We start from the raw sequence: 19,577 nt of genomic DNA, 5'->3' as shown, positions 1-19,577 counted from the left end.
AGAGGAGATGGATGCAAACATTAAATCCAGAAGGGCAGAATAAGAAGGGGCAGAGAGACACGGCCAAGACAAGACAGACATGGAGATAAGGACCAGCAGATCCAGAAAGGGAAACGTTAAGAGTCTGGTAACTCTGTGGCGGGCGCCTGTAGTCCCAGCTACTCGGGAGGCTGAGGCAAGAAAATCCCTTCAGCCCAGGAGTTGGAGGTTGCTGTGAGCTGTGTGAGGCCACGGCACTCTACCGAGGGCCATAAAGTGAGACTCTGTCTCTACAAAAAAAAAAAAAAAACTTAAAATAAAAAAAAAAAAGAGTCTGGTAACTCAAACACAATTCATATCAACCTTGACTCAGGATGTGGCCAAACCCAAGAGAGTAAATATGCAGCCCTCAACATTCTCAAGAGGTGGACTGGCAGCTTAATATGTTATTCACCAAGAAGCTTCATTGTCAAGGCTTTCGAGAAAATGAGCAAGTTCCTTAGAAGTCTTCTAGTATTAACACAGCTTCCTTTCCAGGAGAGGAAACCAAGATGCCGAAATCCTGGTCCTGCAGCCTCATCTCCTGCCTCCCTCTCCAGGAACTGGTGACCCCTCTGAACACACCTGGGTACTATTTGACTTGCTATGTGGCTGTCTCTGGTCTGAATGCCCTACAAGGCCCCGATCACCCAGGATGACGACTCCCTCCCCCTAGTTCAGGCATCATTTCCTCCAGGAAGTCCTTCCCACTGCTCATCATCGAGTACAGTTTCAGTTCCTTCTCCTCTGTCACAAAATAGTCAATATACATCTCTATACTGCAATATAATTATGTCCATCCCTATGATACGCTAAAAAGACTGCGTCCTTACAAGGAGGCTAGTTATATTCCTTTCCATATTTCTAGAACTCAATGCGAGAAAATGCAATAAATGTTTCTGAATGAATGAATTAAAATGACCAGAACAGTCAAGTGTAGACCTAGGACTAGAACCACTGCCCTACCTCTGGCCTGGGGTCTAATTTCAAGCCCAGAGCCTATTAAAGTAGCATGAGCTATCCAGAAAGAAATTTTTTAAAAGCTATAAAAATTATTCTAACACAATTGAAACAAGCACCAAATGCAACTCCAAAACAACCATCACTTCTTGCTGTTCCTGCACCACTTCACACCAGATTCTTCCAAGAAGAGAGAGGGGGGAAAATCCTACTATTCATATAATTGTGGACTATTATGTAACAGGGAGACAGAAAGCTTTGTTTCCACTCCAGCCAGTGATAAACTAGACCCTGACACTGGGTGACTGATGGGCCTATAATTTTAGCCCAAGGAGAACAATAACATACTATTTTTATTTGTACCAGTATTTAATCCTTTTTCCTCTGTAATATACTGGATGGCACTAATTTCTATGAGTTAATTATACATTCCCTCAGACAGAACAGATTTTTCTTTAGCTTTGTTTTATTGAATTCACAGCACCATCCCAGTGGAATATTACAGCCAAATGAAAAGTCATTTCACCAAATGAAAGACCAACATGTTTTCTCCAGAAATTTGCTGAGTAAGAATGACATTTTTACTCCACCCTCTTGATTATACACACAACCTTTATTTTTTCTCTCTCTGCTGCTTTTTCCTGTTTTTAACTTGGTATAGTATCTATTTTGTGCAAGCTAACAAGCCAGCACTCAGCCACAGGGGCATAGACTTCCCCTTTCCTTATCACTCTAGACTCAAGGCATCTAGCAGGCACGGTCTCGTGCAGGGTGGTGGGTATTTCCAAAGCGTTAACTAGCCTGTATAACTATGTTGGCACTATTCTCCAATAACCCCTTTTGACTTATATCACTTTCTGTTGGTAAATCCTCCCTTTAGAAGTACTGTTCTCATACTTATCAGAAAAAATGACCCCTAAGAACCCTGTTGGGTGAGCACAGAGGAAGAGCAGGAATAGACCTGGGAGGAAAAAAAAAAGACCAGCTGTTTCTGCTACTCAGACTGCATTCCTTCACCCATCCTGTGACACATTCAGCAAATACTGATAGTGCATCTTCTTTGTGCCAGTCACTATGCTAGGAGTTCTGGAGTCAGAAATATTTTCTGGAAATGGTATTTTAAAGATTCCTTATAGCATAAAAAAGTACTTGGGCCACTACCCAGTTTTGTTTTATTAAGAAATTTCCAACTATAGGACGGGTGCAGGGGCTCATGCCTATAATCCTGGCACTATGAAAGGCCGAGGCAGGTGGATTCCTTGAGCTCAGGAGTTCAAGACTAGCCTGAGCAAGAGTGAGACCTCATCTCTAAGAAAAATAGCTGAGGTGTGGTGGCACACACCTATAGTCCCAGCTACTCGGAAGGCTGAGGCAAGAGGATTGCTCAAGCCTAAGAGTTTGAGGTTGCTGTGAGCTATGATGGCATGGCACTCTACCCAGGGAAATAGGGTGAGACTCTGTCTCCAAAATGGAAGGGAGGAAAGAAGGGAGGAAGAGAGAAAATTTCCAACTATATTTTTTACAGGCAGCTGAAAGGTAGTGCCAATGAAGCCAGTGATCAAAGAGAATTTATTTAATTGCCTTAAGAACATAGCTCAGAATGGTGGTTACTGGTATGTGCCATCTTCCTGGCTCTTTGCTCTTATAATTTACATTGTTTACTATTCATACAATGCTGACTAGAACACTGAGTACTGGAAACATCTACATTAACACAAAAGCGGAGACTGTGGCCGTAAATGAAATCCTTACGTCGCAGAAGTCATTACAACCAAGTATTTCCCTGACACCTTCTCTTTACCTCTTAGAACATGTTAAGAACCAGCAGTTGGCTCAGTGCCTGTACTACAGAGGTTAGAGCGCTGGCCACATTGGGGCTGGTGGGTTCAAACCCTGCCAGAGCCTACTAAACAACAATGACAATTATAACAAAAAATAGCTGGGCATTGTGGCGGGTGCCTGTAGTCCCAGCTCCTTGGGAGGCTGAGGCAAGAGACTCACTTAAGCCCAAGAGTTGAGGTTGCTGTGAGCTATGACGCCACTGCACTCTACTAAGGGCAACATAGTGAGACTCTGTCTCAAAAATAAAAAAAGAACAGTAAATAAGGACTGTTAATAAATAAGTCATTATAAGTAACAAAAGACGCTCATGAACAAGCCAGATGGTCCCCTGAAACCATCAGTGCAGTACAATTCTCAGCGTGCAAGGGCAGTGGAGGCAGTCATGTCCACTCTACGTAACACCCAGAGCAGGACAAGGCCAGGAAGTGTTCAAGTCTCACTAGTCGTTGGTTGTCATCCTTGAACAATACAGTATTTCTTTGACATTTCCTGACTTGGAAGAAGGAAATTGATTTACATTTTGATAAAATGACATAATTTATTGTACATTATCTATCACTTAAATTTGGGGGGGGGGGTGATGGCTAGCATTTCCCAAACACCAGTAACAGGAAATGGACACACTGGTGCCATTCTGGCAGTCTTCCTTCCTCCCTGTGCTCCACAATGGCGGGTGGAGTCAGCGCCTTCTGCTCCTCACAGCTCTCCTCTCTCCGCCTCTCCTTGAGGTTCAGCACAGAGCATTGTCACAGGTATTACTCCACAGACAGCAGAGGCTCAAAAACTATGGTCATGATAATAGATGCTTCACCTTGTAAGAGGTTATTCTGCTTGAAAACTCTTTACCAAGCTTAATCAAACAGCACATACAGTCAAAGCCTGCATCTATGACAAAGTGTGTTCCCTTCTTTCAGGAACCAGTGATAAATGGAACTTTACAGTGATGGCATTTCACTCCCGACAAGCCCTGGGATGGCCCTCAGATTTCAAAGACCAGTCTTCTGTCAGAATCTATCATCAACCTTCAAACTGGCCATCTTCCAACTTTGTGTCACTACTTGAGCAGAAAAGCATTTAATGTATGGCCAGATCAAGAAGAGAATTCTAAAATCCTGAATGTGGCAGGACAAAATTCTAGGTGGGGAGTCTCTTTCTCTGCTACAGCCTCTCACTTTAAGAACTGTCGCAGCAGAGAGGGGTGCAGGGGTAAGAGATTAACCAAAGGGAATGTCCAGCTCGATGATGGGCAGATGGGAGAGAGCTTTTCTGAAAAGTTGCCCACCATCCAGCCATTCATAGGCTCTTCTTGTTGAAGAATCAGAGAGCAAGAATTAAAAGATTCAATGTGGCTCAGCGCCTGTGGCTCAAGCAGCTAAGGCACCAGCCACATAAACGCAAGCTGGCAGGTTCGAATCCAGCCAGGGCCCACCAAACAACAATGACAGCTGCAACCAAAAAATAGACGGGTGTTGTGGCAGGCGCCTGTAGTCCCAGCTACTTGGGAGGTGGAGGCAGGAGACTCATTTGAGCCCAGGAGTTGGAGGGTGCTGTGAGCTGTGATGCCATGGCACTCTACCCAGGGTGACAACTTGAGGCTTTGTCTCAAAAATAAATAAATAAAATAAAAAGATTTATGTGGGGCGGCGCCTGTGGCTCAGTCGGTAAGGCGCTGGCCCCATATACCAAGGGTGGCGGGTTCAAACCTGGCCCCGGCCAAACTGCAACCAAAAAATAGCTAGGCGTTGTGGCGGGCACCTGTAGTCCCAGCTACTCGGGAGGCTGAGGCAAGAGAATCGCTTAAGCCTAGGAGTTGGAGGTTGCTGTGAGCTGTGTGAGGCCACGGCACTCTACTGAGGGCCATAAAGTGAGACTCTGTCTCTACAAAAAAAAGATTCATGTGTTCAACTGAGCACCTGACATAGCCCAGGCATTTTTCTAGGTCAGTGGTTCTCAACCTTCCTAATGCCGTGACCCTTTAATACAGTTGTGTTGACCCCCAACCATAAAATTATTTTCATTGCTACTTCATAACTGTAATTTTGCTACTGTTATGAGTCGTAATATAAATATCTGATATTTAGGCGACCCCTGTGAGGGGGTCATGACCCACAGGTTGAAAACGGCTTTTCTAGGTACTAAGGATACAGTGGTGAACAAAGAGAAAATCTTCCTTGCTCTCACAGAGCTTCTTAGTGGAGGAGGAAACAGACCAACAAACAGAATGTCAGTTGTGCTAAGACCAATGGAGGAAGGCTTACTTAGAAGGGACAGGAAGTGCTGGGTGTGTGTGGGGGGGGAGGGGGGTTTGCCTAAATGGCTCAGTCAGGAAAGGCCTCTCCAGCAGCAGAGACGGAAAGTGACTGAGGAACTGGGGAGCTCGAGGCTATCGTCTCCAGATGTGTGCACACTCGCCAGACTTTAAAACTATCACCGGCTGCTGGGTTAGTCTGACACAATCTCCACTGCCCAAACTAGAAACAGAAGGAGGGAAAAAGCACATGATTTGATTGCAAACTACTTCCCTTATATTCTTCTGTTGTTGTAGTTAGTGCATTACATTCATTTTTTTTTAAACTCCCATCTGCAGTTTCACATCAAGATAGTAAAGATGACGACAATAATATATTCTGCAGAAGAGGAGGTTTGGGGTGGCCTGGGTTGAGAACTCCTGTTGGGGTGAGTTCCTTCCCCAGGTGCTGGCTGGGAGCCAGGCCCCACCCTTGAGGAGAGGACATTATCATAGGGAATGGGGAAACTTCCTAGGTATGTCAATTAGTTAAATAGTTATAAGTTGTAAGAGTGTTATAAAGGAAACAAAAATGGGGCTAGCACAAGACAGGCCTGTTTACATACTAGGGCCAGGGAAGGCACTCAGGTGGGGACTTTACACCCTGGCACAACTCTATTCAGACCAGCCACCACATTTGGGTTCAGCAGCCATCCATCGCTGGTGGCTGCTGTAAGGGGTTCTGCAGAACAAGGGAGCAAAACAAGTTCCCAGAGGATATGCGCTGAAGCTAACTGCGCAGCTGCTCACGAGGGTGGTCTGTACTCTAGTCTCTCTACTTTTGAAATGTTTCAAAGTTTCCATAACAAAAAGGTCAAAGGGAAAAAAGCGCCCTCAAAACCACCTCCCGTCAACAGTTTCCTACAAATTATTTGCTTAGCTATTATAACAGATCATTCAATCTATCAGAAAATGTTTTTAAAATGAAGCTAAAATGTAACTCAACATCTCCATCAGGGGCTGAGGCACTAAAGTAGCCTTCCAGGCAGAGTCTACATAATGGCAACAATGTGAAAGTTTGCTGAAGGAAGGCTGAGTGTGGTCTACTAAGGAGGTAATAGGACAGGCCATTAAGGGCTCTTAAAAGAATCTAAAAATACTACAACACTCAACTGCTGGTCTGCCTCTTCTAAATGAATAGCTGACCATTAATTATGTTAACACAGATTTAACAGGACAGATAGCAGTTAAAGCTCCTGTTAAGTTTTTTTTTTGCTCCTTATAAACCATGAGAAAAAAATGATATAAAAATTATATTCAATTTTAATTATTGAACTTTTGTTTTGTCACAATTCCCTGAAAAAAAAAAAAACAGCTGCCTCAGTTCAAAGCCCCCTTTCTGCAAAAGAAATTAAGATACACGTACAGGGACTACAGCAAAGAGCCATGATGGGTCCCCCATTCCCAGTGTAACTCCACCAGGCTTACACATCAACACATATGGCTCCACACACGTGTGCACCTTTAAGTGGTCTTGAAATTTTTTCCATTGGCGCATGAAACAAACACACACATACAAAATCCAAATGGGAGACAGGGAATGAACATTGCCATATATTTTCTTACTGGCTAATTCCCAAAGCTTTCTGCATTTCTTTCCTTTGTTGCTCTATGGAAATCCATCAAAGGTACGTATATATGTATAAATAAAATAAGCTATTGAAAGAACGATTGTGGTGAAGACAACTCACTTCATGAAATGAATTGGCTGTGATGAAAGGCACTTCTACAGCAGATTCATAGTCTTTTTTTTTCCCAATCAGCTGACCTGAGTGCTCAAATGCTAATAATGTCAGACAAAATTTAACAACTTACATTTTAAAGGAAGCTTCCTACTACAGCATAGGTAATATATCCTGCAAGAACAAAGACACTGGAATAGAAAGATAAACATACAAAAGGAGTTTTGCAGTCTTGTTTGTGGCAAAAAAAAAAAACCAAAACTGGAAATAAACTATTCCCATCAGTAAAGGTTAAATATATAATCAAGGTATATTTATACCATGGAATATTATATAGCTATTAAAAAGAATATGTCCCAGATGTATTGACCTCGAAGGAGCTGCATTTTAAAAAATACAATATTAGTTGTGTAGAGTTGACACTAAATGAATAAAGTAACATTTTCAAAATTCTTTAAAAATTGTTGTGATCTAGAAGTAGGTAATGGTTTCTTAGATATCAATGAAGGTAAAAGCAATGTGACAAAAAACAGATAAAGTGGACTCCATCAAAATCTAAAACTTTAATGCTACTATCAAGAAAGGAAAAAGAACCCCCAACAAATTGAGAGAAGGTATTTGCCAACCTGAAAAAGGATTTGTACCCAAAATATGTTGCCCTGGGTAGAGTGCCATGGCGTCATAGCTCACAACAATCTCCAACTCAGGCTCACGCAATCCTCTTGCCTCAGTTTTTCTAATTTTAGTAGAGATTGGGAGGGGGAGGGTGTCTCGCGTTTCCTCAGGCTGGTCTTGAACTCGTAAGCTCAAGCAATCCACCCCCCTCAAGCTCCCAAAGTACTAGGATTACAGGTATGAGCCACCACAACCAGCCATGTGAAGAACTCTTACAACTCAATAGTAAGACTTATAACCCAATTTAAAAATGGACAAAATAGGGTGGCACCTGTGGCTCAGTGGGTGGGGCACCAGCCCCATATGCTGAGGGTGGTGGGTTCGAACCCTGCCCCAGCCAAACTGCAACAACAACAACAACAACAAAAAAAAGGACAAAACATCTGAATAGATATTTCTCCATAGAGGATTTAAAAATGGGCTCAGCGCCTGTGGCTCAAGCAGCTAAGGCACCAGCCACATACACCTGAGTTGGTGGGTTCGAATCCAGCCCAGGCCCGCCAAACAACAATGATGGCTGCAACCAAAAAATGGCTGGGTGTTGTGGCGGGCACCTGTAGTCCCAGCTACTTGGGAGGCAGAGGCAGGAGAATCGCTTGAGCCCAGGAGTTGAAGGTTGCTGTGAGCTGTGATGCCATAGCACTCTGAACAGAGGGTGACAGCTTAAGGCTCAGTCTCAAAAAAAAAAAAAAAAAAAAGATTTAAAAATGGCCAATAAGCATATGAAAAGATGCTCAATATTATTAGTCATTTCGAAAATATGAATCAAAACAACAATGACTTTCATACCCACTAGGGTGGCTATAATCAAAAATATTAAATGGTTGTCAGGGATGAAGTGAAATTAGAAACCTGCCTCCAAGAATGTAAAATAATTCAAAGTCTGGTAATTCCTCAAAGTTAAATACAGAGTTACCAAATACAGAGTTACGACCCCAAAATTTTGCTCTTAGATATGCACCCAAGAAAAATGAAAACAGGTCCAAAACAAGCTTGTTCACAAACATTCATAATAGCAGCATTATTCATAATAACCAAAAGTGAAAACAACACAAAGCCCATCAGTGGATGAATGTGTAAATATAACAACATGGTCTATCCGGACAAAGGAATGATTATTATTTGACCATAAAAAGGAATGAAAATGAATGATCCTTGAAAACAAGTCTATAAACTACAGAGATAGGAAACAGACTAGTGGTCCTGTAGAGCTGAAGGTGGAGGTCGGAGAAGAAGTAAGGTTTGGGCTTCTTTTAAATAGGATGAAAATGTTCTAAAATTAGATTGTGATAATGGCTATACAATCCTGTAAATATACTGAAACACTGACTTGTACACTTTAAATGGTATTTAAACTGTATACTTTATACTGTATGTGACTCATATCCCAATAAAGCTATCTAAAAAAAGGACTGCTTCAAAAAAATAATCTCACTAAGAAATCTGGAGAGTAGAAAATGAAGGCCATGTAATACTCTCGAATTATGTGAGCCTTTTGTAATCCATTTAAATAAGCTGTGGTCATTAAAAATTATGTTTCTGAAATGTACTTAGGGATGATACATGAATAAAGCACAGTACAAACTGGATATATAATTTTATAAAATAAGAAATTTTTTCTTTTTTGGAGATGGAGTCGCACTTTGTCACCCTTGGTAGAGTAACAGTGGCATCAGCTCACAGCAACCTCAAATTCTCAGGTACAAACAATTCTCTTGCCTCAGCCTCCTGAATAGGTGGGACAACAGGTGCCCGCCACAACACCTGGCTATTTTTAAAGATGAGGTCTTGCACTGGTTTTGACTGGTCTCAAACTCCTGAGGTCAAGCCATCCACCTGCCTCAGCCTCCCAGAGAGCTGGAAGGCATGAGCCAGTACTCGGCCTTAGGAATCCATTTTTAAAGTAAAAGCTGGAACTGAAAGTGATTATCTCTAGATGGCAGAATTATGAACAATTTAAGTACTGTGCTTTAGAATTTTCTATTCTTTTCTGAATCTCCTCCAATAAGCACACATTACTTTTATAATCATAAAAATAGCGACTGATTTTTTTCAGATGATTTGCATGTACTAGGAACTCAAGCCTGCAACTGTAGTAGGATTTAACTACAGTTATTTATTAACATCCTGTATTAGAGGATACTTTTTCTTTTTCATCTCTCATAGTAAAAAGTCCAGCACATATCTCCAAACTTTTTCAGTTAGGTAATACAGCATAACAAAGCAGTCCAAGACTTCATGGCTTAACAAGACCTTAATTTTACTGGCTCATAGTTTCACGGGTAAGGAATGCAAGGGCTTCCTAAACCCTAGGGCTTAGCCACAGGGTTTTCCTGGCAGTCCAGCTGGGGCTGGAGGATCCAAGTCGGCCCCTGTCTCCAGGACTTAGGATGCTGTCAGGCAGGCGTCTTCCTTCTCAGCCACATGGCTTCTGGGACTTAGTTTCTTTTACAGGCAGTTAGTGTTTTGAGAGATCAGGACTGAAGCTATAAGGCCTCAGAATTAGGCTAGCCCTGCAGGTCAAAAATCATCACCATATTCTATGGGTCAAAAGGAGTCTGAGGGCCAGCTCAGATTCAAGGAAGGAAAAACAGGTTCTTCCTCTCTAGGAGAAAAACTTACAAGTGCATAGGGAATGGGAAGAATTGTCGGTGAGCCTACTAGCAGACAGTGTGGAAACCAGGAGAAAACAAAAAAAGCCAGTCCTTTCATTTGATAAAATCATTCTATTTGCTAAAACTTCACTGTTAAGACAAAAAAAAAAAAAAAAATGAAAACCCCTAATTTCAGGCAAGGCGAGATAGCTTGTGCCTGTAATCCTACCACTCTGGGAGGCTGAAGGGGGTGGATTGCCTGAGCTCAGGAGTTGCAGACTAGCCTGAGCCAGAGCAAGATCCCTTCTCTAGAAGGAGTTGGATGTTGTGATGGGTGACTGCAGTCCCAGCTACTGGGGAGGCTGAGGAAAGAGAAATGCTTGAGCCCAAGAGGTTGAGGTTGCTGTGAGCTATGACAACACAGGACCCAACCGCAGGGCGAGGTGAGTGAGACTGTCTTAAAAAAATAAAAAAAAAAGAAAACCTCCAATTTCACACATTAGTAATATTCTTTACCATAGCAGGGAGTGACACTTTTCCCATGCAGAGGTGCATGTTAAATATTCTAGGCTTCGTGACGCAATCTCTGCCACAACTTTGTGACTCTGCTGTTATGGTGCAAAAGCATCTAAAAACAGGAAGCAAATGAGTATGGCTGTGTTTCAATAAAAGTTATTTATAAACATTGAAATTTAAATGTCATAGAATGTTAATGAATTTTCATGTGTTATGAAATACTGTTTTGATTTTTTTTTACCACTTTTATTGGTGTATTTTGAAAACTATCTTTGGCTCATGAATGATGTAAAAACAAGTGGAGCCCTGGAGCTGGTTCTTCAGCCATGGTTTGCCAATTCCTGTGCTATAGTTAATTCAAAAGACATAAAAAATACCAGAAGAAGAATACTTTGCTGAATACCTTAAATACACATCCCCTGTGTAAACTACACAACTCTAAGCTACTAAACTTTTCACTGTCCTCAAACTGTTCAGAGCCAATTCCAGCTTCTGTTAAACTTTCTCAGTACTACAACTATTTCTTTTTAACCTGCTCTAAGATCTGTTCATTTCCTTTGCCAGGAGCCATTGACAGCCCTCAAACCTCAAACACGCACACCTTGTCTTTACTAGAAAATGCCAGCTATTCCCAAATTAGGAAACCACTGTGTTCTGATCATTTTATTCCTAATATTTTTAGAACAAATTACTGGTGACTATTTAACAGCATCCATAAGCTTAAGAAAATATGCTTAAAATAAACTCCACACTCAAGAATTTAGGTGGGGTGGTGCCTGTGGCTCAAAGTGGTAGGGTGCTGGTCCCATATGCTGGAGGTGGCATCCCTGGCCAAAAACCACCAAAAAAAAAAATTAGGTGATAACACCCAAAAGGAACAAACTGCACTGTAAGAACTAGAGGTGGCAGGGCAGTTGGTAGGCATTACAAAGCAAACAGGACCTCTGTAACAGTCTATGAATAATATCTGTTCTTCCCTTAAACCTGCCTCATTAGTGAATTCCCCCCAGACCTGGAAGAACTATAGCCTGAGGATAGCCAGGGTTAACATACCACATTAACCCTTGTTTGGAACAACTGGTGTTCTTACCAGACATCTGAAGAGACACAGATGCTCCGCTCCTCTTCAAATATGCATCACCTGTGTCTGAAAACTCTGACATTACCAATGAATGACCTAGGGCAAGCATCCTCAAACTGCGGCCACATGAAGCGGTGTGAATTGTATTTGTTCCCATTTTGTTTTTTACTTCAAAATAAGATATGTGCAGTGTGCATAGGAATTTGTTCACAGTTGTTTTTTTTTGTTTGTTTTAACTATAGTCCGGCCCTCCAAATGTCTGAGGGACAGTGAACTGGCCCCCTGTTTAAAAAGTTTCAGGAAGCCTGACCTAGGGAATGAACAATGTGCAATCACCTACCACGTTACCAGCCATCCTCTCTTCACACAAGACTAATCTTTTGGGCCCCTTTGCTTTTGCCTAGCAGAGGCCATTCTCTGATGCACACACATGCACACAGAGTTTATTTTACATTACAGTGCAAATAAAAATGCTTTCCTTTAAGTAAGGCCTCAACGGTATTCACAGTTTATGTTTTTCCCCATGCTGTGTGGCTTGACAACACAGAGACAGTGTGTCAAGTGATCCTGGGTCTTCCACAATGTAGACCCCCAGTCTGTGAAACACGGGTGGGACGTGCATGCGGCCCCGAGTCAGAGCGAGGTTTGACCCTGACCCCAGCGCGGGCAATGTCAATTTAGCCAAGTCACTTGCTCTTTCTGACCTGTTTTCTCATCTGTCAGATGTGAATAATGACACATCCTCTCCCTTCCCCTTACTGTTGGGTAAAGGTCAGGAAAGATGGCAAAGGTGAAGCTGCTCTGTAAACCATTGACCACACGTTATTTTCTTTTTCCATAAACTTTAAACTTTCCTCCTCAAGCATCAACTGTTCCCTTTTGTTCGGTTCTGCAGTTTCATAAAGAAGTCTGTTTAGCTGATGTTTTCTTACTGTTTTTAATCACAGCTTCATCTTTCAAGACTTAGGGATCCCTGCTGACTACAATTTCTTCTCAAGGTTTGGTGCCTCATTTATTTTTTATTTTTGCTTTTTGATTTATTTCTTATTTTTGTTTCTTGGGGTTTTTTTTTTGTTGTTGTTGCCTCTTTAGCTGTCCCTCTCTTAACTTGTCCCAGCTTGCTAGCTGCTGTCTTATAGCTTTCCTTCTGAGCAGTTAGTGAAAACACACACACACACACACACACACACACACACGATTCAAAGTATAAGATCTTGATATATGTATGTTCAAGATCTGTCCTGATGTCCATGGCTACCATTAGCAACACATCTACTGACTACCCTCCAGAAACTTTCTGAAGGATCCTTATCTGAAATACTCGTGAGAAGCCTGGAGTCCAATATTTTAGATGTAAAATGTACCCAATTTACTGCGCTCACTTTCCATTTTCAGTTTCAGGTCTGTGGCAAATATCTTTTAGTTTACTTTCCCAAGAGCTTTTCTGTTTTACTACTTCTAAATACTTAATATTAAAACATAAATTTAGATAATCTCAAGGATTTTACAGATTGGGTCTTTAATTTTGAGACAGAGTCTCACTATGTTGCCCTGGGTAGAGTGCTGTGGCATCACAGCTCACAGCAACCTCTAACTCTTAGGCTTAAGCGATTCTCTTGCCTCAGCCTCCCAAGTAGCTGGGAGGCACCTGCCACAACACCCAGCTATTTTTTTGTTGTTGTTGCAGTTATCACTGTTGTTTTTTTTTAGCAGGCTTGGGCTGGGCTTGAACCGCCAGCCTTGGTGTATGTGGCTGGCGCTGAGCTGGGTCTTTTTTTTTTTTTTTAATTAAAAACAGCATTATCTGTAGTACTAATCATCATCACCCTTAGACTGGGTCCCTTGTTTTTTTCTACTATATCCACTGCCTCTACTTCTTTTGCCAAGGGAAATTGTTTAAAAAGTTTTTAAGCTTATCTGCCCTCTGCCAAAAGCTAATATCCCATGTGTTTTATCATTATTCATTGACTGTACTTGTCTCATTTTATTCTTTCTTATACATATCTGTTCATAATAAAAAAAATTATGCCTACTAGTTTAACTTGTCCTCTTAAAAATATTTCCTACTTTCAACAAAAAGTTCTATTAGTGAAATATAATTGACATCTATCAGAAAACCCAAAGCTTCCCCCTAACGTCCAATATCAGCACTCAAGCTCAAGATCATCAAAAGGACCCCTAATCTATAAAACACCAGAGTATCTTCGGAGTCCTCTATGCAAGCAGAGTCACCAGTTAAAAATCTTGCCAATGTTTCAGGCATATGGTGAAGTGACCGTCTGTAAAGTACCCTTGAGTTCTTTGAAAACTTCTAGGAAATTGCCCAGCCTATTACTGCTGTTTCCCGGTAGTTCACTGCCCTGCCAAGTCTTTCGAAGTTGGGCTTTGGTGTGTCCTTACAGCGTTGCTTACGGCCATCTTGGTCACAGCTGTCTCACAAACAGCTGCTCAACTTCTGTACTGTTGACCCGTTCGGCCAGTGTCCAGCCCAGTAAAACTGTGAGTGGGTTAGTAAGGATTACTTTTGCACTTGTGGAACAGATGCAATGAAAGGAACCTCATTACTGGTTACAATCTTGTCATTTAATTTAAACTATGGCAGATCTGTAGTGTGTATTTTCTCAAGAATTCCAACGTTAACACTGTCAACAGGACTTTGATTCAGAAAATGGTCCTGCTTGAATTGGAGAGACTTAACGTTGGTGGATGGAATTAGAGCTCACAATGACACAGTGTAAGAGTTACACTCGGATAAATTCTAAGATGTGTTCGACGAAATACTGGTGAATACTCTTCAACAGATTTCCTTTTTTTAACCAGTGTTTGATAGTTAGCATCAGGTCAAGTACTTACTGCAGAACAGTTGGTTGCAGACTAGGACATAAAAATCGAAGTTTCCACTTCTCTTACCATAGTATCAATAATAATAAATTTCAGGAAGAAAAACAGGTGAATCATTAAAAAGAAAAATTTCCTTGTGAAATTTTGGTCATGGCAGAATCAAAGTCTCAGAGTTAAGAAAGATGAAAGCTCCTCAGTCCTACTGCACTCCTGCGGTGGTCCCCAATAGTGACAGGCCATGAGGTCACCAGATGTACAATCAATAACATATTGGACATTTTGGTAACTCCAATTTTCAGTTATCTAGTGTGTTGTTGGTAATTTTGATACAAATGATTATATATGTGCATATACAAAATCTCACTCTGTCACCCTAGGTAGAGTGCTGTGGTGTCATCAGCCCACAGCAACCACAAACTCTTGGGCTTAAACGATCCTCTTGCCTCAGCCTCCTGAGTAGCTGGCACTATAGGCACCCACTATAACTCCTGGCTATTTTTTTTTATTTTTAATAGAGATGGGGGTCTCACTCTTGCTCAGACTGGTCTTGAACTCGTGAGCTCAGGCATTTCCACCTGCTTCATCCTCCCAGAGTGTTAGGATTACAGGCATGATTATATTTGCTAATCATTTTAGGCTTTTCATATACAAATGTGAGCAGGCCCAACACCTTAACAACCTGTGGCCTCTCATTCCAATATTCATTCGCCAGCAAGGGAGACAGGGCTGGCATCAGTACCAGAGCACAATTCCTGATCAGCCCAGGGGGGTCAGGTGGGCTTGTGTTTATCATCTTGTCTTTCACTGCAGAAAAACAACTTTGAAACATGCTGGACTGGCACATTTTGGATAATTTCTTTCAGGAACAGGAAACTCATTATTCCAAAAGGCAGGTAACTGCATCCTTTGACAATTTGAACTCCTAGATAGTTGTTCTTATTTACTGAAGGAAATCTAATCACCCCAACAGTTTCCACAAATTACATCTTAATTAAACCCCACTGATGACTTGAAAAAGGGGACTTTAACCCCCTGGATTCCTTTCAGAGTTCTGAAAAGCAGTATCAGTAGATATCAAGACAACCACTTTCTTCTTGCCAATTATTCTAGGTTGAGAAATCAACCAAAAATTGAGGACCTCAAGCTCTATTTTCTGCTTGAGTCTATTAATAAGGTAGAATGTGGGGAAAAGGAGGTAACAATGCAATACAGTAGAGCCCCATAGCCAACCTCCTGCCTACACTGGCCACCTCCTCGACTTGACCTAATTTTCATACACTGGACATGCAGCACTCATCCTCACCAGTATAGTAGTAGGCCTACTCCCTATGTTGACCACCTTTGTATGTTGACCAGTTTGTCGCAGTCCCTTGGGTGGTCAACTTAAAGAGGTTCTACTGTATTTTAATATCTCATGTTGGTGCCACTAAATTAGTCTTTTTTTTTTTTGAGACAGAGTCTCATTTTATCACATTCGGACTCAAGTAATTCTCTTGCCTTGGACTCCCGAGTAGCTGAGACTATAGGTGCCCACAACACCCAGCTTTTTTCTTTCTTTTCTTTTTTTTTTTTTTCTTTTTTTTGAGATTTGGGGTCTTGCTCTGGCTCAGGTTGGTCTGGAACTCCTAAATTCCAGCCATCCACCCACCTTGGCCTCCCAGAGTGCTAGGATTACAGGAGTGAGCCACCATGCCCAGTCTAAATTAGTCCTTTTGAATTTTACATGTCTTGAAACACTATAATTACATTTTGGGCCCTATGGGATGACAGGTATTCAGCAGCTAAAGAGCACACTCATTCCGTCTACCATCCCAGAGCCACTTAACCTAGCACATACACACTCACTCATACAAAGGCAGATGAGACCATATTTGTTTTACTAGATTAAGTTCTTATAAATTAAATATGATATTCTCACATGCTTATGATGTAACACCCTATGTGGGTTGCAATTCAAGTAAGCAGAAAAAAGTCGGATTATTTTTTTGTTGTTGTTATAGGGAAAACATCTACTTTAAAAAGAAACTATTCCTGAGATCCTGCCACTTGCCACAACGTGGACGGAGCTGAAGAATGTACTATGCTAAGGGAAATAAGCCAGATACAAAAAGAAAAATATTGCATGATATCACTTGCATGTGAAATCTTTTTTTTTAAAAAGGTCAAAATATACAAAGGTAGAGAATAACAATTGTTATGAGGGTGGAGGGGAGGCAGGAAGAAGAGCTGGGGGTCAAGGTAGCAGATGTGTAGGGTGAACAGATCTAAAGATCTAACATACAACATAAGGACTATACTTAATAAAAGTGTATGATATTTGGGATTTTTGTTAAATGGGTAGATCATACTTGCTTTTGTCTCACACACACACATAAATGACGGGCACCCCTCACTATCTACAATGGATTGGTTCCAAGAACCCCAAAGCTTACCAAAATCTGAGATGCTTAAGTCCCTGATATAAAACAGTATTTGCTTACAACCTGAGCACATCCTCTGAAACACTTTAAATCATCTCTAGATTACTTATAATACCCAGTACAAAGTAAATGCTATGTTAGTAGTTGTTGCACTACATTTTTTATTTACATTCTTTTTTATTGTTGTTTTCAATTACTGTATCTTTGATCCACAGATACAGAGGACCAACTGTATGTATGTGTAATGACAGATAATTTGCTTCCCAACAGTAACCATATTACTATTTCTGTGAATCTCATTATGTTATAAACCTCAAATACATTCAATAAAATTTATTTTAAACATGAAAGAAAATACCGGAAAAAATGAAAAGAAACTATCCCATAGGGAAAATCATCACAAACGCAGCAGGAAAATATACAGCATGAACCGAAAGATCTCAACTGAAAATAAATACCATTTATTCTTTATTAGAGATGAAGAAAGGGAAAATAATTTGAAACATTTTCAAACAAAAAAGAAAAAATAATTTGAAACATTTTTAAAGAAAAAACATTCTAAACATAAAAAAGTAACATGACAGAAAAACTTGCAATTGATAACAACAGTGAGTAGTTAACACACAGGATCATTAGAGGACAGGATTCTAAACAGACTCAAAATGAAGCATTTTATCCTGTAAGTCTGTGCACAGTCTCGGACCTCAAGGGCAACATAAAGAACCGTTTTATAAAATTTACACTTACACAGTTCTCCCACAGGGGGAACAGCATACAGTGGAAGACTACACAGTCTCTAAAAGCATGAAATGTTTCACTCACAAAAGTTGCAACATTTGCCACACTGCCTCTTCAGTTCATGATTGGCCCTAGTCAGAGGGTTAGTATCTTGTATCTGGTACAACAGTTCATTTATTATTAGGATAAGGGAGCAGTCCTCTTCCCATTATGTTCCTTACATACGTGCACACCCAGAGCCAAGAGCAAAAAGATCTGGTCTTGCTCTTATTGACGGCACATCCTAAAATAATCAGCTATCATCAAGAATTAAGATTCATGAAAGGAGAGAGACCCTCAAAGTTTCATTTGTCTGCCCATAACTTTAAAAACACTGACCCATCTTTTTCTTCTTCCTTGGCAGATTTTTTCTTCGAGGAGGTTTCATAACAGTGGGCTTTTTCTTTTCTTTTCTTTTTTTTTTGAGACAGAGTCTCACTTTGTTGCCCTGCGTAGAGTGCTGAGGTATCCCAGCTCACAGCAACCTCAAATTCTTGGGCTTAAGTGATTCTCTTGCCTCAGCTTCCCAAGTAACTGGGACTACAGACAGCTGCCTGCCAAAACGCCCCGCTGTTTTGTTTTTTTTTTTTTAAGAAGCAAGGTTTAACTCTTGCTCAGGATGGTCTTGAAATCCTGAGCTCAGGCAATCCACCTGCATCAGCCTCCCAGAGTGCTAGGATTACAGGCAGTAGCCAATGCACCTGGCCCATCAGAGGGAGCTTAAAGGAACTTTTCAGTGGCTAAGGGGTCTGGGACAGAGGGCTGGGCTGGCTCTAGTGTTTCCTGTCCTTTCTCTCCCTAGACCCAACTGCCTCTTCTCTCCTAGAGAAACACACACTGAGCATTCAGTTAACAAAGGCCTGTACATAAAAAAGTATTTCTAAAAAGCAAAAAACTAGAAAATCACTGCTCTGCGATGTCACTAATTCCTCAGATGAAACATACAGTAAGTAGGTCCACCACATCTGCAGGTCCCACCTGGATTCAACCAACAGTGGCTGGAAGACATAATCAGGCCTTCTGAACATGTAGACTTCTTTTCTTGTCATTATTCCCTAAACAATACAGTATAATAATCATTGACACAGCATGTGATGTGTTGGTGCTGCAGTAATCTGGAGATGACTTTACGTGTACAGAAGGACGTGCACAGGTTATACACAAATACACCATGTGGTATCAGGGACTGGGGCATCTTTGGATTTTGACGTTGTGGGGGTGGTTCCTGGAACCAGTCTTCCCACGGATACTGAGGGATGGCTGCACACGCATTTCACTGTGCACAACAGGAAAGGGATATATGGCTTCAATTTGGAAATGTAAACAATGCAGGAAGGTATTGCCACAGAGAGCACAGAACCACACAGAGAGCAACCTAAGGAAGCATCTTCACAGCAATCCCCTGCAGGGTCCTCACTGACTGCTCAGGCTTATCTTCAGCAACGTTTTCACGTTAAGAAAGACTGAGGGCACAAAGCAGGGTCACTGTAAACATATCACTCAACAAGGACAGAATTTGTTTATTCGTTCCAAACACTTGAACCTTGAAAAAAGAAAAAAAAGTCTTGTAATGGCTTATTCCAAGAAGACATTTTATTCTAATTAAACATTTCTTTAAACTTGCATTAATGTTGACCTTATTAGCATTACAACAACAACAGTTATAAAAACAGCAGCTAGCAGTGCCCAGTACTGTTCAAAAGGTTTAATGGATGTTACTCACTTAAACCTCAAAAATACCCTATTTGAGAGTAAGTGGTGGGGGAACAATCCTATGAGCTAGGTATTAATACCATCCTTATTATATAAATGAGAAGAGTGAGGCACAGAGAGGTCACACAGCTGAACGTGCTGGAGTCGGGATTGGAGCCCAGTCAGTCAGCT

At 41.2% G+C, this 19,577-nt stretch overlaps 1 protein-coding gene and 1 long non-coding RNA gene across 2 annotated transcripts in view; one reads left to right on the top strand and one right to left on the bottom strand.

Moving 5' to 3' along the window:
* Positions 1 to 19,577, bottom strand: part of PIP4K2A (phosphatidylinositol-5-phosphate 4-kinase type 2 alpha) — a 167,618-nt gene that overhangs the window by 120,351 nt on the left and 27,690 nt on the right. The window lies entirely within an intron of this gene.
* On the top strand, positions 10,856 to 17,185 carry LOC128572414 (uncharacterized). The gene is made up of 3 exons (XR_008376198.1): positions 10,856 to 12,653; positions 15,307 to 15,389; positions 16,497 to 17,185. It is a non-coding gene; the product is annotated as an uncharacterized LOC128572414 (long non-coding RNA).

Source organism: Nycticebus coucang, chromosome 20, assembly GCF_027406575.1.
Source record: "Nycticebus coucang isolate mNycCou1 chromosome 20, mNycCou1.pri, whole genome shotgun sequence".
Classification (NCBI taxonomy): domain Eukaryota; kingdom Metazoa; phylum Chordata; class Mammalia; order Primates; family Lorisidae; genus Nycticebus; species Nycticebus coucang.
Note: the sequence above shows the minus strand (reverse complement) of the source record. Positions and strands in the feature narration are given on the sequence as shown.